This window comes from Herpailurus yagouaroundi, unplaced genomic scaffold (genome assembly GCF_014898765.1).
Source record: "Herpailurus yagouaroundi ecotype Mexico unplaced genomic scaffold, PumYag 67690, whole genome shotgun sequence".
NCBI classification, from domain to species: Eukaryota; Metazoa; Chordata; class Mammalia; order Carnivora; family Felidae; genus Herpailurus; species Herpailurus yagouaroundi.
The window spans coordinates 4,444,353-4,467,201 of NW_024420490.1; the positions used below are offsets into that span (position 1 = coordinate 4,444,353).

Below are 22,849 nucleotides of genomic sequence, written 5' to 3' on the forward strand. Positions count from 1 at the left end.
GAGAGAGTGAATGAGTGAGAGTGGGGGTGGGGCACAGAGAGAGAGAGAGAGAGAGAGAGAGAGAGAGAGAGAGAGAGAGAAGGAGACACAGAATCTGAAGCAGGCTCTAGGCTCCGAGCCCGACGTGAGGCTCGAACCCATGAACCGTGACATCATGACCTGAGCCGAAGTCGGACGCTTAACCTACTGAGCTACCCAGGCGCCCCATTAACTGATCTACTCTTTATCAGAAGCTTCTTCCCATCCCACAGGGCTCTGAAGGAGGAAGATAGGGACAACTGAAATGGTAAACCTGCCAATCAATAGCCTCTTGCTGTGGCAGTGTAAATGGTCTCATTTGTAAAACCCAGTCTCTTGGTTCATTGAAGAATTGTTCAGATTTCCTTCTCACAAATTATTTCGTGAGGAATAAGCACAGTTATTTCTAATGGGATGTGTGTTTCTGTGGGGCACTGGAAAACCTCTGAAACCTTGGATTGGACATTGCCATGCTCACTTCCTGTTTCACACTGATTTTCACATAATTGCTTGCTTGATTTTGTTAAGAAAAAAATTTTTTTCCTAATGTTTATTTTTGAGAGAGAGAGAAAGAGCATGAGCAGTGGAGGGGTAGAGAGAGAGGGAGACAGAATTCGAGGCAGGAAGCAGGCTCCAGGCTCCAAGCTGTCAGCACAGAGCCTGATGTGGGACTCCAACTCATGAACCGTGAGATCATGATCTGAGCCGAAGTCGGATGCTTAACCGACTGAGCCACCCAGGTGCCCCCCCCTCAATTTTTAAGTTTGTTTATTTTGAGAGAGAGAGAGAGAGAGAGAGAGAGAAAGAGAGAATGAGTGTGAGTGGGGGAAGGGCAGAGAGAGAGAGAGAGAGAGAGAGAGAGAGAGAGGGAATCCCAGGCAGGCTCCACACTGTCAGCACAGAGCCTTGACATGGGGCTTAAACTCACAAACGGCGAGATCATGACCTGAGCTGAAATCAAGAGTCTGACGCTTAACCTACTAGGCCACCCAGGTGCCCCCTCTTTGTTAACATTTTGATCTTGAGATAATTACAGATCACATGCAACGATAAGAAATAATAGATTCCATATATTCTTCAACTAATTTCTCATCTTGCATAATTATAGTAAATATCACAACCAGAAAACTGACATTGATATAATCCATCGATCTTATTCAGATTTCACCAATTTTGCGTGCACTCATATTTGTGTGTGTGCATGCACATGTATAGTTTTTATCACTTGTGTAGATTCATGTGACCACCACAGTGAAGATATAGAACAGTTTTATCATAAGGATCCCTTGTGCTGTTTATAGCCACAGCTGCACCCCTCCATTCCCCTCTCCCTAACTCCTCACAACCACTAGTCTGTTCATCTCTATAATTTTGTCATTTCAAGAATACTGTTTAAATGGAATGATACACTGTATAACCTTTTGAGATTGGCTTTTTTCACTCAGCATAACTCCCTTGAGACTCATCAAGTTTTTGTGTGAATCACTAGTTTGTCCTTTTTTAATGCTGAGTAGTAGTCCATAGAATGGAGGTACCACTGTTTATTCACCTGTCAAAGGACCTGTTGAAGATTGTTTCCAGGTTTTGGCTACTACAAATAAAGCTGCATGAACATTGGTGTACAGGCTTTTTTGTAAACAAAAGTTTTCATTTCCCCAGGATGAATGCCCAAGAGTGTAACTGCTGAGTTGTAAATGAATATATAGTTTTGTAAGAAACTGGCATATTCTTTTCCCAGAGTGGTTTACATTCCCATCAGCAATGTGTCAGTGATTTCATTTCTCTACACGCTCCCTAGCATTTGGTATTATCACTGGTTTTTGTTTTATCCATTCTAATAGATATGTAGGTGATCTCATTGTAGTTTAAATTTACATTTCTCTAATGGCTAATAATGTTGAGTAGCTTTTCATGTGCTTATTTGGGATCTGTGTATCCTCTTCAGTGAGAGAGATATATACATATATTTATTCTGGATTAAAATCCTTTGTTGGATATGTTTGAAAATATTTTCTCCCTGCTTGTAGCTTGTCTTTTCATCACTTAATAAGGTCTTTCACAGAGCTAATTATTTTAATTTTGATAAGGTCATTTATTTTTCTTTTTATGGATTGTGTTTTTGGTGGTAAGTCTAAGAACTTTTTGTCTAGTCCTATATCGTAAAGATTTTCTTCTTTGTTTCTAAAAGTTTTATAGATTTACATATAAGTAAATATAAGTCCATGATCTTGAATTAAAGTTCATGATCCATTTTGAGTTAATTTTTGTCTAAGTTGTGAGATTTTAGGTTGAGGCATTTTCTTTCTTTCTCTCTCTCTCTCTCTCTGTTTTTTTGGGGGGAAAGGGTGCTGTGGATGTCCAATTGCTATAGCACCACCATTTATGGAAAAGTCTCTCCTTCCTCCACTGAATTACTTTTGCAGGCAAAAATCAGGTGTATTTGCAAGGCCCTATTGATGTGTGTTTATCCTTCGGCCAGTATCACACTGTCTTGATTACCATTCTATAGCTCCGTAGTAACCCTAAACATCAGGTGTGATGATTCCTTTCATTTTTATTCTGCTTTTTCAAAATTTCTTTAGCTATTCCAGGTCAGGTGCCTTTCCATTTTCATTTTTAGAATAAATTTGCCTATATCTACACAACACTTGCTGGGATTTTTTTGTTGTAATTGCATCAAACCTTTATTATCAATTTGAGGAAAATTGGCATCTTGTTGAGTTTTCTAATACCTGAGTACAGTATGTTTCTCAATTTACCTAGTTTCTTCAGGTTTTTTTCATCAAGATTTGGTAATTTTCAGGATACAGATCCTGTACATATTTCATTGTTTATATCTATTTCATTTCCTTGGAGTAATTGTAAATGATATTTTGCTTTTAATTTCTGTCTCCCATTTTTGTCACTTGCATATAGAAATGTGATTGATTTTTGTTCGTTAACCTTATAGTCTACAATCTTGCTAAACTTAGTTCTAGGAGATTTTGGTGGATTCTTGGAATTTTTTAATGTAGGTGGTCATGTCATTTACAAATAATGTCAATTTTATTCCTTTTACAATCAGTATGCTTTTTATTTCTTTTTCTTGGCTTGTTACTCTGATTAGAACTTTGAACACTGTGTTCAGTGGCAGTGATGAGAGGAGACATTCTTTTCATGTTTCCGATCTTAAGGGCAAAGCATTCAGTCTTTCATCGTTAAATATGGTGTTAGCTATAGGGTATTATGGATGGTATTTATAAAGTTCAGGAACTTACCTTCTATTCCTTGTTTGCCAGAGGTTTTTTCTTTTAGTCATAAGTGGGTGTTTGGTTTTGTCAAGTTCTTTTATTGTATCAGTTCATATGATCATGTGATTTTTCTTCTTTACTCTGTTGACATGGTTTTCTTTTTTTTTTTTTTTTAAGTATTGAGATACCTTACATTCTTCTTTCTTTCTTTCTTTCTTTCTTTCTTTCTTTCTTTCTTTCTTTCTTTCTATTTTTGAGAGAGAAAGAGAGGGAGAGAGAATCTTAAGCAGGCACCATGCTCAGCACAGACCCCAACTTGGGGCTCAATCCCATGACACTGGGATCATGACCTGAAATCCAGAGTCAGACGCTCGACTGACTGAGCCATCCAGGTGCTCCTACCCTGTTAACATGGTTTTCAGATGTTGAATCAGCCTTGCATATGTAGAATAAATCCAACCAGTCACAGTGTACAGTTCTTTCTATACATTGCTAGATTTGATTTGTTAATATTTTGTTGAGTGTTTTTGTGCATGAGTTCCTAAGAGATACCGGTCTATAGTTTTTGGATTTTTGTGTGCTGTCTTTGTCAGGTTTTGATATCATTGTATTAGTAGCCTCATAAAATGAGTTGGGAAGTGTTTCTTCTTCCTCTCATTCCTGGAAGAGATTGTGTAAAATTGATGTTAATTGTCCTTTAAGTGTCTGATAGAATTCTCTAGTGAACCCATCTGAGCCTGAAAATTTCTTTTATTGGGTACTTTAAAATTACAAATTCAGGGGCACCTGGGTGGTTCAGTTGGTTAAGCATCCGACTCTTGATTTTGGCTCAGGTCGTGATCTCATGGTTCATGAGATCAAGCCCTGGGTCGGGTTCTGTGCTGACAGTGGGGAGCCTACTTGGGATATTCTCTCTCTCTCTCTCTCTCTCTCTCTCTCTCTCTGCCCCTCCCCCACATGCATACACTACCTCTCTCTCATCAAATAAATAAGCATTAAAAAAATAAAATTACAAATTCAATTATTTAATAATTATGCAACAATTTGAATTGTTGATTTCATCTTGGTTAAGTTTGATAGTTTGTGGTTCACCAGGATTGGCCCATTCTTTCTAAGTTGTCAGATTTAGGAGTGTAAAGTTCGTGGTAAGGGCTGTAGGGTTCTAGGGATCTCTCTCCTGTTTTGTTCCTGATGTTGAGAATTTTTATCTTTTCTTTATCTTGCTAGAAGTTTATCAATTTTATTAATCTTTTAGCAGGACCAGTTTTTGTTTCATTGATTTAATCTTTTAAATTAAAAAATTTTTAAGAAAATTTTCTTTATTTTCCTGTTTAAAATTTCACTGATTTCTGCTCTTACCTTTAATATTTCCTTCCTTCTTGTTTTGTGCTTATTTCTTTTGCCAGTATTGAGGTAAGAATTTAGATTATTGATTTGAGACCTTTCTTCTTTTCTAATGTGTGCATTTAGTGCTACAAATTTCTCTGTTAGTACTGCTTTAGTTATACCCATGTTTTGATTTAATGTATTTTCATTAAGTTCTTTGAAATTAAAATTTCCTTTGAGAGTTTCTCTTTGCATGATGTCTATTTTGAAATCCTTGTCAGATAATTCTGCCATCTCTGTGTTAGCATCTCTTGATAGTCTTTTCTCATTCATGTTGAGGCTTTCCTAGTTCTTAGTATGATGACTGATTTTCTGTAGAAACCTGGACATTTTGGTTATTATGTCATTAGACTCTGTATCTTACTTAATCTTCTATCTGGTCTGCTCTGGTAAGGTGACGGCCACAGACAGGGCTGGTAGTTCATTTTGCTAATTCTGCCTCCATTGATACCCACTGGGGAGGGGCTCCTTGTTGCTGGTGTGGATGGGAGTTTGGCTTCTTAAGTGGCCTCCACTGACAATCCCCTGGCAGGGGCTTAGACATGCTCCCCATTCCGCCCTTACTGGTGTGGATGGAGCCACTTCTTCATTTGGCTGGAGTAGAGTGGATGGTTATTGTCTAAAAGTTTTCTTGCCTAGGCTGCTCCTTGCCTGGTCCTTTACCTGGAGAGCAGGCTTTTGTTGGGGCCATTTTTAAATCTGTGCCCATGGGCTTTTCTGGATTGCTTGTTGAAGTAGTCTTAGTAGGGTTGCTTTAAAATTGTCGTCAGATAATTCCAGTTTGATTCATCTCTGTGGTGATGTCTCTTGTCTTTTCCCATTCAAGTTGTGAATTTCATGGCCCTTGGTATGATGTGATTTTTTTTTTTAATTGTATCCTGGGCAGTTTGGATATTATGAGACGCTAGATTCTTTTTTATTTTATTTTATTTTATTTTTGTTCAGGCAGCCCCCCTGTTGAGTGGTAGTTAGCGTGATAGGTGGCTAGGTGCAGCTTCCTGCGTGGCGCTCCCCACCCCTACCTCCACAGAGGAGGTGTTGCTCTTAGTTGTACTGCCTCCTTGCAGAATTGGCGGGGGGGGGGGGGAGTGGATGTTTACCTCACTTGGCCCTGCTGACACCCCTTCCCAGAGAAAGTGGATCAGTGCTTCCACTGCCCTTATTGCCTCTGCTCTGTCCTGCAGACACCACTGTGGCAGAGGGGCCAGAGTACTGTTGGCTGCTTCCACCTGGAGGGAGGTGGAAGATCAGCCCCTGACCAGACTTGCCAATATGACAAGATGGGGAACGGAAGCTGTGCCTGCTTCTGTCAGGCAGGAAATGGGAGATTAGCTCCCCGCTCAGGGACAGCACCAGGTAGGAAGTTAGGGAGTTGGAGCCCTGCTGCCTGCTTCTTTGGAGCTTGTGTGCGCACATGCATGTGTGTATCAGTACAGAGTGCCTGCCTGCTCAGCCCCCCTGAAACCTCAGTGGGATGGTAGTGCAGTTTTTCCATTTATGTTTGCCTAGAGTAGGGGGAGTATTGCCCAAAAGATTTTCTGTTGGCCCATCCTTTTCCTGCTCCTTGGGCTCTAAGAGTAGACTTTTCTTGGCACGTTTTTATGTTCGCCTCTCGTTGGTTCTAGGTTGGAGGATTCTGCAGCACTCTATTGGGGATACCTAGGAAACAGTGGGGAAACCCAGGGAGTTCCTGCCACAATGTTCCTCAAGTCCCAAAGTCCTGAGGCTGTCAGCTTTCTCTTTGCCACCTTGTCTTCCTCTGCTTGATTGTGTGTTGTATACAGGGAGTTTTAGATTTAAGAGGAAGGACCTGGGAGAAACGGGGCTACTCCATCTTTACCAAAACACAAGTCTCCACGTGTGTAAAAATTCTGCAAACACTGGTTTATATGATAACATCAATTTGTTCCTGAAATATACCACGTATCAGGCACTGTGATTGGCCCTGGGGACTATACAGATGGTACTGAGATGTTGTCGTTACCTTCGCACACTTTGCCATTTTGTAGAGTTCAAAGACCTGTCAAATAGATTTTATTTTGCTTCATGACACTCATGTAGAAAACAATTCTTTATTTTAGAGAGGAAAAGAAATCTAGCTCCACACCATGTGGCTTGTGGTATTATTGAAGCTCCTTTGCTTCCCATTGGCTGAAACAAGCTGCCTTTGGTTTATGGAGTACCAGGCAAATGGGGAAGGGGCCTAACCCTTAAGTGCCTTGTTGTTCTCATGGTTATCATTGTGTTACTTGGGTTACCATTAAACCTTTTGCCAGGCACTACCCTCCAGTGGGCATTGTTCCCCTGGCCCCAGCTCTCCAGGCTGTGGTGCTTCATGATCAGACTGGAGGAATCTCTCCAAGTACCACCACTGTCCGAAGTCCTGGACAGCCCTCTGCCTCATGCAGCAGCCCCAGCCCTGTGACCCTCTTAGTCCTGGAGGGACATCAGCTCTCTTTGACATTAGCCTATTGGATGGGAAGTTCAGCTCCACTGCCTTTGTGAGTCTGGGCTTTGTAATAATAAGAACCGTTAGTTCTCCCTAGGTATAGGAGAAGGAACCCCCTCCTCTGCTCCCAGGGACAAACCCCATGCTCTCTGAGTTCCTCTGGAAACTTGCTTTGGTGATTTGGGAGTGTCTGAAGTAGAGCATTTTGAACTTTATCTCTGATGATAGTAATAATAACAACAACATTTGGCTCATGTTGTGTTGTGAGCATTTTACTTGGGTCTTCCTTGTATCTTCTTAGTCAATCCTAGTAGCCTCAGGAGTAAGTGACATTACTAGACACAATTTTCAGAAAAGGAAATTGAGGCACCGAGAAGTTAAGTAACTTGCCCAAGGTCACTCACCTAGTGGGTGGTAGAGCCATGATTGAAATCCAGGCAGTTTGGCTGTAGATCTGAAGTTCTTAACCTTCTTGTAGATGTGTGACCCCTTTTTAGAAACACATTTAGTTTTCTTATGAAATCACATAGATAGATCTGGCACTGAGAGTATGAAAAATAACCAGTACATATCTTATATTTTAAACTGTTTGGAGTATAGTCCTCTAATAATCAGATTTTTTTTTAGTTTGTTTCAGACAGTAGGAAATAATGATTTTGTTAGAAATTTCTGCATTTTTTTTCAGTTGTTCAGAGTTCAAGAGAAAATTTAGCCAGATTATATTTTATTACATACATCTATCATTTGTCACATTTATTTATATATCTATGATGTTTTCTGTTGCCTTAGGTGCCTTTTTGTTCAAATGCAGTTAGTAGAATAACTAGAAGGATATACTTCACGAGTCATCATGTTAATGTTATCCATGCCATTAGACTTAAATTCTACTTTAGGGATTTATTGTAAAGTACTTAAAATGTAGTCAGGTTTTCCTCTTCAGAAGAGGTTTGTGCTGCCCTTTACCTTGCTTTTTCAGTGAAAATTTAAATTTTCTCATTCATATAAATGTGGAATCAAGTTTCGTTCACATGCATATTCTGTGTACCAGGTAATATAACCTAACAGCTTATTCTATTCCTTATAAACATAGTATTTTCTATTCCTTATAAACACAGTGTTGAATATAAAATTTCTGTCATGTTTTGTTAGAGAATAATGTGTAATTTCTCTTAAGGTAATTCATTAATTTGCAAGTTTCATGTTGTCGGTGCTTTTTTTTTTTCTTCCAAATTTACATCCAAGTAAGTTAGCATATAGTACAACAGTGATTTCAGGAGTACATTGCTTAATGACCCTTACCCATTTAGCCCATCTTCTCTCCCACAACCCCTCCAATAACCCCTCTGTTTGTTCTCCATATTTAAGAGTCTATTATGTTTTGTCCCCCTCCCTGTTTTTATATTATTTTTGCTTCCCTTCCCTTGTGTTCATCTGTTCTGTGTCTTAAAGTCCTCATATGAGTGAAGTCATATGATATTTGTCTTTCTCTAATTTCGCTTAGCATAATACCCTCCAGTTCCATCCACGTAGTTGCATATGGGAAGATTTTATTCTTTTTGATTGCTAATACTCCATTGTATATATATACCACATCTTCTTTGTCCATTCATGCATCCATGGACATTTGGGCTCTTTCCATACTTTGGCTATTGTTGATAGTGCTGCTATAAACACTGGGGTGCGTGTGCCCCTTCGAAACAGCATACCTGTATCCCTTGGATAAATATCTATCAAAATAACACCAGCATTCTTCACAGAGCTAGAACAAACAATCCTAAATTTGTATGGAACCAGAAAAGACCCCGAATAGCCAAAGCAATCTTGAAAAAGAAAACCAAAGCAGGAGGCATCACAATCCCGGACTTCAAGCTGTATTCCAAAGCTGTAATCATCAAGACAGTATGGTAATGGCACAAAAACAGAAACATAGATCAATGGAACAGAATAGAGAACCCAGAAATGGACCCACAAACGTATGGCCAACTAATCTTTGACAAAGCAGGAAAGAATATCCAGTGGAATGAAGACAGTCTCTTCAGCAAGTGGTGGTAGGAAAACTGGACAGCGACATGCAGAAGAATGAACCTGGACCATTTTCTTACACCATACATAAAAATAAACTCAAAATGGATGTCGGTGCTTAAATTTCCACAGGCATTTAACCACTCTGTGACTTACCTGAATCAAATATCTTTCAAATTCATATAGAAAAGTCATCAATGCCATTTAAATATGTTCTTAGTTGATATATAAAGGGATCTTTGTTAGTTCTAGCTCAAGAGAAGCCACAGAAAACTTAAAAGTAATTCATTAAGCAGACATGCCTGCTGTGGTGAGTCCTGCTGGATGTTGCGAATAAAGAATACAAAGGGCATGATGCATAATTGTGGAGAGCCCATAGAGAGAAGGCCCAGGACATGCCTCAGAGACCTCATCTCTGACCACATGACCACAAAGATGTGGTCTCTGCCCTTGAAGAGTTCATAGGCTGTCAGAATGAAAATGTCAAGGGGGGAGCCTGGGTGGCTCAGTGGGTTGAGTGACCGACTTCAGCTCAGGTCATGATCTCACGGTTTGTGAGTTCGAGCCCCACGTCAGACTCTGTGCTGACAGCTCAGAGCCTGGAGCCTGCTTCGGATTCTGTGTCTCCCTCTCTCTCTGCCCTTCCCCCACTTATGCTCTGTCTCTCTCTGTCTCAGAAATAAATAAACATTAAAAAAAAAAAAAGAAACAACTAGGTCATTCCTTTCAAAACTCAGGTGGTTGGTCTTTTTAACAAGATAATATTTCAGTCTTTATTTTCTGTGATGTTTTTAGTTAAAATGTACATATCTCTATTCTCTCTGTGTCCATTGCTTCATTTCTTCTTGGTCCCTGTAAGATTCTTAAGAGGTACTTAGAGCAGCTAAAGTGCCTAACTCATTTAGCCTACCCTTTTGGAGTATCTTTCTGCTAGGTCTTAGGGGCATAGAGTTATGTGAAGTGTGTGGGCTGATGGATCTTAATTCCAGTCTGAGGTGGGACGTGAGGCTGAATGGCATATCCCAGATTCCACTGCGGCTGTGGTAAGAGCTTGTAGTGCTAGGGACCACAAAACAACCTGGGGGATCTTGAAGTGCTTCCCAAAGGAGAGTTTTAAAGGAAAAAAAAGAATTAACTAGAATTAGCAGGGTTTGCGTCTTGTGATTTAAGTAGCAGCTAAAAAAAATAATAAATAAAAAAATAAAGTCACCTCATGGGTACTTCCTTACCCAAATAAATATTCTACTGAATTGCACAGCACCTCTTACCTGGTAGGAGCTTGGAAAATGTTTGTTGATTGAATAAATGAATCAATGAAGAAAGGATGAATGCTAGAGGCAGAGTGTAAGCAAGTATTGGGAAGGTTCACTTGAGAAATTGCAAATAATTAGCTCCAACAGGAGCGGGGGCACTTTGTTTGTTTTTGGTTTTTGGTTTTTTTGAAGTTAGGAGATAAAGCATGGAGTTAAAACTTTATACTGGAAACCTTGGAAAGCTGCCAGGCTGCATGGTATGTACCACATCTTTCTTTTCCTCAATCTGGTGATTGACAACAGAGTATGTTTGAAACATCTATCATGTGCAAACTGATGACCTCACTGAGGTCTTGGAGAATCTTACTAGAAGAGGATTTCAACCAGAATGCTTGAGTGATATTTTTGGCCTCAAATAACTAGCCACACAATAATTTTCTTCATTTTATAGAGTGTTTCTTGGCTAATTCTCTTGAAAAAGTGAACAGTTTGAGACTTCTTTTCCACAGTTAGTTTAAAAGCATGGTCACTTTTGGGATTTTTGTCCTTTCCTCTTTTGCTTTCGCACTCAAGGTGGCCGGCCCAGCTTCCTTATGTGATGGTGGTAAAGAGTTCCATGCCTAAAAAAAAAAAAAAAGAGTTCCATGCCTATATGACAAGGTGGTACAGTTCATTTCTGTGGACGTTTTTGTTACATACCTATTATATGTAAGATAAAGTGCTGAGTACTTGTCTATAAAGGCAAACCAGACTTAGTTCTTTCAAAAATATTTAGGCTATTGTTTTATGTTTGATATTCATCTCTTTCCATGGTAAGAGAAAGTGAATGTGGTGTTTTCTAGTTTGCTCCACAACGCATAAAAGATAAAACAAGTTTTAACTAACTTAACTCTAGATACTTGGAAGATAAGTTTTTAAGCAAAACTTGCTACCTATGTTTAATGTAATTTTCAGTTCTCTACATGAATATGGTTATGGCAAAAAGCAGGGACTTGGAGCTTGTTTCAGATGTTAGTTATACCATCTTTGTCTGCATATGTGTGAGCATGTCTATCAGAATGTATGATCACATGGTCCCTGGAGGTAAGTTCAGTTGTTTGAATAGAGAGCTTCTACGTTTCTCTCACTCTCCCTATCAGTCTTTCACATTTTGGCAACATTATAGTAAACTGAAGGACCTTATGCCTTAGGAACCTAAAGATGTTATACAGAACATAATTTCTGTTGCTTTTGAACTTTGGAGTTTCCTTTTTTTTTTTTTTTTTTTTTTTAGTTTATTTATTTTGGGAGAGAAGGAGAACATGAGTAGGGGTGGGGAAGAGAGAGAGAGAGGGAGAAAGAATCCCAAGCAGGCTGCACACCGGCAGCACAGAGCCCAATGCAGGGCTTGAACTCACAAACCATGAGAGATCATGACCTGAGCTGAAATCAAGAGCCTGACACGTAACCAACTGAGCCACCCAGGTGCCCCAAACTTTGGAGTTTCCTTAAGCATGTTTCTGTCCAAAAACGCAGGCATATTTCTCATGAATCAGAAAAAAACATGTTGTTTTGACTTTCTTTACCAGTTTTCAGCATTCCCATTTTTTCTTTATAGGAAAATGTCAAAGTAGGGCCCCAAATCAAGGATTATAGATTTCATATTCTATATATACATGTATGATCCATCAGCTTATTGACGAATAAAAGGAAAATAGAATGAAGCATTCTTTTTTTTTTTTTTTGGATACATATTTTTAAAATTTTTAGTAAGCTCCACACCCAACGTGGGGCTCAAATTCACAACCCTGAGATCAAGAGTCACAGGCTCTACTGACTGAGCCACCCAGGCGCCCCAAGAATCAGACATTCTTAAGCAGTGGTTTTACAGTCATTTTAGCAGTACTGTTTCTAACTTGAGCAGCAGGTATGAGCTTATACTCATGGGCCTGATTTTTGTTAGCACTTCCAGGAAGCAGTGAGCAAATTGCCTCTATTGTAGCTCTGCTACTATTAGCATTCTATACATTGTTTACCCACCGATGTCTGAAAAACTTAAGTCTGCTGACTTCAATAGTATCTACATAATTTCTTGGAAAAAATTGGCCCTAAGAAAGTTAGGCACAGTCATTCCTTCCTTCAGTAAAGGAATCTGTAGCAAGCTATTTGTCTATCACTAGTTCAACAGGACAGTAGATTTTTGTCTTCATTTGGACCATAGTGTTTTATGTTGATCATCAGTCTGTTTAATTTTAAACCTTTCTTTTTTCTCCCCCCTGTCATTGTATCTGAATATTTATGTATTTAACAGGGGTAATATTTCTGGAATACCTGGTGATATATCTTTGGTGAATAAATTGTTTTTTTTTTTCCTGACTTTTTCTTCTATCCTGGTTCCAGGTGAGAGAGTAGGGTGAATGCCTCTGTGTAGGGGAAATTATTGTGAGACTTAAAAGAGAAATGATAGGCAGGCCCTTTCCGGGTGCCAAAGACATGTATGTGAGCAGAACAGGCAGAGTTAAGGCAGGCAAGTCTTGACTTTCTCCCCCCGGCCCCCATTACCTCAAGGAACTGAAATTCTGGATTTAGGGAGACAGTAGGTTGAGGGTAAAGCCAAAAGTGTAGGAAGCTTATGCTCCATTCCCCTTTTGGAACTGAGGAAACTGCCTTGCAAAGTTGCCTCATCACAATGGAAGCAGCAACAGCAGGGTAAAATGTGGCATGCTGTGGTTAGGTGGAGAGAGGATTCCTGGGTCTCCTTCAGCTTGTGATTGGCCCCTAAGGAATCTCCAAGTTACTTCACACTCCAGGGAGCTGGGTTGAAAGCCAATGAACCTGTCAGTGGGATGCTGTATTGAGGAGCAAGCCAACAGCACTATAGTTGATAGCCAGGTTGTGGGTATAAATGAGAGTCTGGATGCCTTCACCCTCAGTTAAAGCAGTGAATGAGCCAAACAACCAGGCCAGACACCCACACATAACCTGAGTCCACAGTCCCCATGGGGTCCAACAGCATTATCAACCAATGTCTGGGGTCCAGGGCTATAAGGCATCTTGTCCTGGAGACCAGAGTCTCAGGGGACAGTATAAGGGCCTCTGTGTATTTATCTGAGAACCCTTCCCTTACAGTGAAGTTCTGTAATCCCACCCACATCCATACACCCATTTGCCATCTTGGTAGAAACAGGGAGAAAATCTGAGGGGGAAACTGAGTATAACAAATCAAAGCCACACTGAGATACCACCTCACACCGGTCAGAGTGGCTCAAATGAACAAATCAGGAGACTATAGATGCTGGCGAGGATGTGGAGAAACGGGAACCCTCTTGCACTGTTGGTGGGAATGCAAACTGGTGCAGCCACTCTGGAAAACAGTGTGGAGGTTCCTCACAAAATTAAAAATAGGTCTACCCTATGACCCAGCAATAGCACTGCTAGCAATTTGCCTAAGGGATACAGGAGTGCTGATGCATAGGGCACATGTACCCCAGTGTTTAGAGCAGCGCTTTCAACGGTAGCCAAATTATGGAGAGAGCCTAAACGTCCATCAGCTGATGAATGGATAAAGAAGATGTGGTTTATATATACAATGGAATACTAGTTGGCGATGAGAAAGAATGAAATCCTGCCATTTGCAGCAACATGGATGAAACTGGAAGGTATTATGCTAAGTGAAATAGGTTAGAGAAAGACAGATATCATGTTTTCACTCATATGTGAATGTTGAAAAACTTAACAGAAGACCATGGGGGAGGGGAAGAGGAAAAAAAGTTAGTTACAGAGAGGGAAGGAGGCAAACCATAAGAGACTCTTAAATACACAGAACAAACTGAGGGTTGATGGGGAATGGGGGGAGAGGGGAAAGTGGGTGATGGACATTGAGGAGGGCACTTGTTGGGGTGAGCACTGGGTGTTATATGGAAGCCAATTTGACAATAATATTTTAAAAAATGAAAGCATCAAAATTGGCAAAGATGAAGTCAAGCTTTCACTTTTTGCAGATGACATATTATACGTGGAAAGCCCAATAGACTCCACCAAAAGTCTGCTAGAACTGATACATGAATTCAGCAAAGTTGCAGGATACAAAATCATTGTACAGAAATCAGTTGCATTCTTATACACTAATAATGAAGCAACAGAAAGACACATAAAGAAACTGATCCCATTCACAATTACACCAAGAACCATAAAATACCGAGAAATAAACCTAACCAAAGATGTAAAGGATCTGTATGCTGAAAACTATAGAAAGCTTATGAAGGAAATTGAAGAAGATAGAAAGAAATGGAAAAACATTCCCTGCTCATGGATTGGAAGAATAAATATTGTTAAAATGTCAATACTATACAAAGTAGTCTACACATTCAATGCAATCCCAATCTAAATTGTACCAGCATTCTTCTCGAAGCTAGAACGAGCAATCCTTTTTTTTTTTTTAGTGTTTGTTTATTTTTAATATGAAATTTATTGTCGAATTGGTTTCCATACAATACCCAGTGCTCATCCCAACAGGTGCCCTCCTCAATACCCCTCACCCACCCTCACCTCCCTCCCACCCCCCATCAACCCTCAGTTCTCAGTTTTTAAGAGTCTCTTATGTTTTGGCTCCCTCCCTCTCTAACCTTTCTTTTTTTTTCCTTCCCCTCCCTCATGGTCTTCTGTTAAGTTTCTCAGGATCCACATAGGAGTGAAAACATATGGTATCTGTCTTTCTCTGTATGACTTACTTCACTTAGCATAACACTCTCCAGTTCTATCCACGTTGCTACAAAAGGCCAGATTTCATTCTTTCTCATTGCCACGCAGTATTCCATTGTGTATATGAACCACAATTCTTTATTCATTCATCAGTTGATGGACATTTAGGATCTTTGCATAATTTGGCTATTGTTGATAGAACAAGCATTCCTGAAATTTGTGTGGAACCACAGAAGACCCCGAATAGCCAAAGTAATATTGAAGAAGAAGACCAAAGTGGGAGGCATCACAATCCCAGGCTTTAGCCTCTACTACAAAGCTGTAAGCATCAAGACAGCATGGTATTGGCACAAAAACAGACACATAGACCAGTAGAATAGAGACTCTAGAATTGGACCCACAAAAGTATGGCCAACTAATTAATCCAAACCTTAAGAGACTCTTAAAAACTGAGAATAAACTGAGGGTTGATGGGGGGTGGGAAGGAGGGGAAAGTGGGTGATGGGCATTGAGGAGGGCACCTGTTGGGAAGAGCACTGGGTGTTGTATGGAAACCAATTTGACAATAAATTTCATGTAAAAAAATAAAAAAAATCAAAGAGACTATAAACCAGAAAAGACTGAGGTATCACAGAATGCAAATTAAATCAAGGTCAGAGCTAGTAAAGAAAGGTTAAAAGTTATAGAAAGTTAAAAAGCTGCAATTTCTTGGCACATCTTAGATCTAGAGTTTGAGGATATATTTCCAAAGTTAAATTTAAATTTTGTACTCTTTGTTCATTATTGAGCACAGCTTAAGTCAATGATTATCTGATTGGGGATGTAGATTGCTGCAGTTGGCATGCCTAATTAATGTTCTGTCTCATTTGATCACTAGAAGTAAGTTTTTTATTTTCTCATTATCTACTTATTGTTATAAAATAAGGACAAAATGAAATAAAGTTCTAACACAGTTGTGCAACAGCTGTGGTATGGACAGGATAGTTAACATTACTAAACTGAAATGCTGCTGTCTGGCAGGCATCATTACCATGTACTCTTTGAAATTACCTTTCATTTTCAGACACAACCACAGTTTGAGTGTGGTGTAGACAAAGTGGTTTTAGAGCATCTGTATATAGTGTCTGAAAGAGTTCTATGAAAATTAAGTATATCTTGAATTTTGTACGATCTATAAATAGGGAGCTAAATTGTTTTGAAAGTCTCTCCCTTTCTATTGAAAAGAGTTGCTATTTGCCCTGCCATAGAGGTTAATGAAAATTGTTCTTTGGATGCCTAAATTTTCCTCTTAATAACTGCATTTTATTTTTTGCACTTTGTATTATCTAATCTATAATATTAACATAGGATAGCAAATTCATATTGGTCTATAACTATGAGGTGAATTATTTTTAAATAATTCATTTTAAATCAACTTTATTGAGGTATATTTTACATATATACAACAAGATGTACCCATTTGAAGTGTACATTTCTATATCCAATGTAGATTGGAAATTGTAAATTTCCAATAGAAATATCCATTTTTATTATCCAGTGTCCAGGTTGACACTGATCCACTAATAGTCATACTGGGCCTTGTTAGATGTACTTACAAAGCCTTTCTGGATATGTGGATTTGTTTGTATTTATCAAGTAAATGTTTGTAGACATTTATGGTTTCTATTCTTATATTTATGGCACCCAATTGTTGGCCATTTAGGTAGCTCTAAGTCTCACACTAGTATAGGAGATGTTCATTTTTAATGTTCAAATAAAAGTCGTTGAAGACTTTATTGTAGGAATTCCAGCGGCCTCCTTTAAGAATATGGCTTACATTTACAGGAGAGCCTCCCTTTTGATTTTCTCTTCCCACAAAACTCATGGTCTGTTATCTCACCTCTAGAGGCTCTTCCCTTTTTTCTGTTCCACATGGACCCAAGCTTTACTGCTTTTCTTTGATTTTGCCAAAGCACCGCTAATACAAAATGACTGGATGTTTGTGGCATGTTTCCACTAAGGATTTGGTGACCTCATTACTAAACAGGACCATAAGCAACATGTTGGCCAGTTCTCAGATCTGTGACTATTTCTGTCATGGGAATGCTTCATGTCCTAGAAATGTTAGGTATTAGTAGTTATGTGACATCTCTGTTTTTATACTATGTTTTTTCAGGCTGGAGGAAATCTCACTAGTTTTATCATAGAATGGAGTAGAGGTGATGGTGAAGGATAACAATCTTTATTTTATTGTTTCAGGTGGAGAAATAAATCAATAAGTGCTAATTTTTTAATTTAGTAGGGCTTCTTATATAACTTGATAAATTGGCAACCTTGTAACTGCAACCATTTTATATAGTAATGCTAAAGAAGAGGTTTTTAACAGAAAGAATGCAGTATCAGTTTTGCAGTGCGTTTTTGTGATTTGTTGGAGGCTAGCATAGCAAATAGCAAAATAGGTTTTTAATCAAGATACTGTAATTCCCTCTGAACTTTAAGAGCTTATTCAAATTCTTGCCTACTAAAGGGCTTCTGGAGAGGGCCAGATGAAATTTTAAAGAGTCTTATGTTTCATTATCTTCATTTTTTGAAACTTTTTAAAGAAAGAAACAAACAGTTCTATCTTAATATGTCTCCTAGGGATATACTGTTCTTTTAAAAACTTAAATGCATATGTTTGTATTCTGTGTTCTCATGTTTTATTAACTTTGAAAAAAGTCCCTCTATACCAAAGAATGTCTTTTTTTTTTTTTTTTTTTTTTAATTGTGCTAGGAAAAGGTATTTCTCTGTTAGGCTCTAGTGGGATTAGTAAATGATGCTCAAAAATAAGGATGACCTGGGCCAGCAGGATGTAAATTTTGAATTGGTGCTGCCGTACAGTGAGACATTTACACTGGGTCTTCCTCTGTCTTGTTCGGTACACTTTGGGACCAGTCATACATTATTTTTCACCCACATGCTTGTAGTCCAGTGGTAGAGTCAGACTTTTATCCAAGTGGTCATAAAATATGTGAAAGTATCACTTTAGTAAAAATTACGAAGAGATGTTTGCCAAGAGAACATATGGGGCTTTAGACTTAGTCACAAGGCTGTGAGAAGGCTTCCCTGAGGAAGTGAGGAATTGTGCCAAGGTCTGAGAGAGAGGTAATTTAGGGTTGAGTGGGCAGGGGAGGGCAAAGCTTTTAGGAGCAAAGGGAACTATAGTAGGGGAGGTCTTGGGGACGATGGCTGTCGCTCACCAAGCAAGGACGACCTAGGGAGAGGAGGCTAGAGAGCGTGCCCAGAGTGATCCCTTGATGGGCCTTGCTGGCTATGTGAAGGGGCTTTGACATAGTCTTTAAGGGCAAGGGAGTTTTACTAGAGTTTTAAGGGGAATGGTGGAGTGGAAACAGATTTCCATTTCTAAATAGCCACCTGGCTTTCCCAGTGGCAGACACATTTATATTTGAAGGGTTAGAAGGCTGGGTAGTACTCCACGTGGGAATGCGAAAGGCTTGGATTGGAATGGGAGTCAGGTAGAGCAGAACTGTGGACTGATTTGGAAAAGATTTATTTAGGAGGCTAAATTCAACAGCACTTGAGTAGACTTGGGGTTGTAGACAAGGGAGATATCAAGAGTGACCCTAAATATCTAGCTAGATATTTATCTGGTCACTGAGCTGTGGGGACAGGAGCCAGGACCAAGAAAAGAGCGAGTGGTTAGGCATTCTTTCTAGATATTTTATACTTCATTTATTGTCCTCTTATATCTCAATAAAGATTTATGGAGGGCATTTCCAGCACAGAGGGGGGTAGAAGGGATTTGATGGAAATAATTTTTTTATGGAAATAAATGAGAAACTAGATTTTGTTACAGAGGAATTTTACTATTGACTTGGCTTGAAGGCAGTTGTTTTCTATGTGAGTCTTAAGATTCTACTTCCCCCGTCTTCCTTTTTTGGCTGCTTGCTGTCTTGTGTTCTTGATAATGTATTAATATTTTCATGAGACAGTCCTCTTTCTAGAGGCTAAGCATGAAGTAAATTCATTATGAGTTTTCCTTGTAATGCTTTTTAAGATGTAAGCATTTTTGTGAAGTACTCTTAGCATACAAATCATAGACAGTTTAGAATTTACACCAGTAATTTCCTGTGACAGTATCCCCATAATGTAAACCTTTGTAGCAGTTTTGCTAGTTATTGGTGTAGACTTTGTGTGACTGCTAAATTGCTTTTGGCCGACTGAAAAGCATCACTGAATTTTTAACAAAAAGTAAATAATATATTTTCATCTATCTTTTGGTATATCTCACTGTATAATGTTTAAATGGGGCCATGTTACAAAAGTTATTATAAAAGTAAACGTAATCTCATTTTGTGAAAATGAGATGAGTGTAGACATTTTAGTCCCATGATTAATAGCTTTCCTAGTTTTTGAAGAATTAGTCTTTTAATCATCTCATTTTCACCTAAAATTTCTTTTCACGGTATATAATTCTTTTTATTTAAAAAAAAAAATTTTTTTTTAACGTTTATTTATTTTTGAGACAGGGAGAGACAGCATGAATGGGGGAGGGTCAGAGAGAGAGGGACACAGAATCTGAAACAGGCTCCAGGCTCTGAGCTGTCAGCACAGAGCCTGACGCGGGGCTCAAACTCACGGACCGCGAGATCATGACCTGAGCCAAAGTCAGATGCTTAACCGACTGAGCCACCCAGGCGCCCCTATATAATTCTTTTTAAAAGCTTTACTTGATCGCCTCAAAGTGGCCAGTGTCTCTTTTAAGGGGGAGTGTTAATGGTGGAACACCACAAAACAGTTAAAATGAATAAACTAGAGCAGAGTGTTTCATTGTCGGCACTTTGGACATTTGGGGCCAGGTAATTCTTTGTCATGGGGGCAGTCCTATGCACTGTATGATGTTCAGCAGCAGCCCTGAGCTCTACCCAGTAGATGCCAATAGCCTCCTACCCTACCCCATCGTGATAACCAAAAGGGTCTAGAGACATTGCCAGATGTCCCCAGGCAAGGGGAGGGGCACAGTTGTCCCCAGTTGAGTGCCACTGCTCTAGGTTTATGTTTAAATCTCAGAAACACAATGTTGTGTTTAAAAACAAAAAGCTGGGGTGCCTGGGTGGCTCAGTCGGTTAAGCGTCCGACTTCGGCTCAGGTCATGATCTCGTGGTCCGTGAGTTCAAGACCCGCGTTGGGCTCTGTGCTGACTGCTCAGAGCCTGGAGCCTGTTTCAGATTCTGTGTCTCCCTCTCTCTCTGACCCTCCCCCGTTCATGCTCTGTCTCTGTCTCAAAAATAAATAAACGTTAAAAAAATAAATAAATAAATAAACAAACAAACAAACAAACAAACAAACAAACAAACAAAAAGCTGTTGCAAAAAGATGCTCACAGTAACACGCCACTTACGTGATTTTCAATGTTCAAAACAGTAAAATCGTTTATGGGTAAATCCATTTGTGATAATAAAAACATGCATGGGGGAATGCCTGGGTGGTTCAGTCCGGTGAGTGTCCAACTTTGGTTCAGGTCATGATCTTGAGGTTCATGGGTTGCAGCTGCACATCACACTCTGTGCTGATAGCTCAGAGCCTGGAACCCGCTTCGGATTCTGTGTCTCCCTCTTTCTCTGCCCCTCCCTCACTCACACTCTGTCTCTGTCTCTCAAAAATGAATAAATGTTTCAAAAAATTAAAAAAAAATAAAAACATGCATGGGAGTGCTACATAACAATTTCAGGATAGAAGTTCCCTCTGGGGAGAGAAGGAATGGAAATGAATGAAGGTATATGTATGACATTTTACATTTCAGCGCGAGAGAGTGATCAGAAGCAAATAAACCAACATATTATCGACTTCAATCTGACCTGTTTTCTGTATATTTACATGGTCAATGTGCTTTGAACTCCTGCGGCCTATCATATAACATTTGTTGTACTTTTAAACTATTTTCATAAACATTAATTTTTTTGTACTGACATACATTATTACCAACGTATATGTATGTGAGATGTTTCATTTACTCATGTCAAACCTAAGATGTCACATAAAACTTCATGTAAAGCAGGGGCCCAATAAACTGTTCTTAGTTGACTGACTGAAATGCTCTTCTTATTGGCTATAGATTGTTTTCCTTCCTGATATGGTCTGAAGTACTTCAATTTGGTAGTTGATCTAACTTTTAATATTGGCAAACTATGGTAGTTTATAGGTGATAAATAATATAGGAAAAGAGATTTCTTGGAAAGCAGTCTAGTTTTTATCCTTGTGTGTCCTGGTTAAAAATGTGTATTTCTATGGTACTTGGCAAACACATGTTAGTTCCATTGTATCTACCTGCCATGGAATGTATCCTGTGCTTGAATTTACTCCTATTTTATGTGTGCTCATAATGTAAAAATTAATCATTTATTTTAGAAGGTTTCTATGAAATAAGAGTCAGAATAGAGATGAAAATAGAGCAGACATTAGGAAACCATTAGAAAATTTTTATTGGTGATAGCATGTATTTTTGAGAAAAACACAGATGAGAAATAATGATGTCTCCCCACTGTGGAGGTGTGTATGTTTCAAAATATATCCTTTTTAGCAACAGAACTTTTTTTTTTTTTTTTTTAATTTTTTTTTTTTCAACGTTTTTTATTTATTTTTGGGACAGAGAGAGTCAGAGCATGAACGGGGGAAGGGCAGAGAGAGAGGGAGACACAGAATCGGAAACAGGCTCCAGGCTCTGAGCCATCAGCCCAGAGCCCGACGCGGGGCTCGAACTCACGGACCGCAAGATCGTGACCTGGCCGAAGTCGGACGCTTAACCGACTGCGCCACCCAGGCGCCCCGCAACAGAACTTAACATACATGGCTTGCAAAGGTGGTAGAGCATGACCATGGATGAGAGAGAAATGGCTTCCAGAATCAGATTTCGTGGGTTTAAAGCCTTAGCTTTATTACTTCTCAGCTGTATGATCTTGGGGTAAAATATAGAAAGAACCTCATTAAAACTGTTGAATCAGTATGTTGTACACCTGAAACTAATGTAACATTGTGTGTCAAACTATATTCAACCCCCCACCCCACACAGCTCAGTATATCTTCATCTATAAAAAAGTAAGTAAGTAATAAGTAAGTAAGTAAGATCCTCTTCATAGTGTGATTTGAGAATTTAATACATGGGAAGCACTTAGCACAGGGCCTGGCACAAAAATACTTAAACAGCCTAAAATAAAGCTTGCTTTTTCAGGTACCATATCGGTCTATACTGTAACAATGTCTGTGTTTGTAGGGTTTTGCTTCTGTTGAAGGAGGAGCATTTCATTGTGTAAAAGCACTTAGGACATTTGGGATATTTGCATACAAAAAATGTGGATTGAAGTATTTTAAAATACTTAAGTGTCAAGTTGTATTTCCTGCTATTTGGATGAAGAAATAAAGAATTTTTCCCAAGGTATGGCTTCCTCAGGGAGGAATTAATTACAAAATGAATTGTAGAGTATAACCTTTGGAATCCATGAATAGTAAAATCGAATCGCTATTTTTTTTTCTGTTCTCCTTTATAATGCATGTTGGGTATTTTAAATTACAGAGCAAAACATTTAAAACAATGATTTCTGAGGCACCTAGGTGACTCAGTGGGTTGAGTGCCTGATTCTTGATTTCGGCTCGGGTTATGACCCCAGGGTCCTGGGACTGAACCCTGCCTCGGGCTCCACTCTGAGCATAGAGCCTGCTTGATATTCTCTCCTTCCTTCCCTCTGCTCCTCTCCCCCATTCTCTCTCCCCCGTCTCTCAAATAAATAAAATGAAAAAGATTCCCGATGCTTCCTTATAAAGTATATTACCTATT

General features: G+C 39.2%; 1 protein-coding gene across 1 annotated transcript in view; it reads left to right on the plus strand.

The window, feature by feature from the left end:
* Positions 1-22,849, plus strand: part of CDKL5 (cyclin dependent kinase like 5) — a 195,826-nt gene that overhangs the window by 100,112 nt on the left and 72,865 nt on the right. The window lies entirely within an intron of this gene.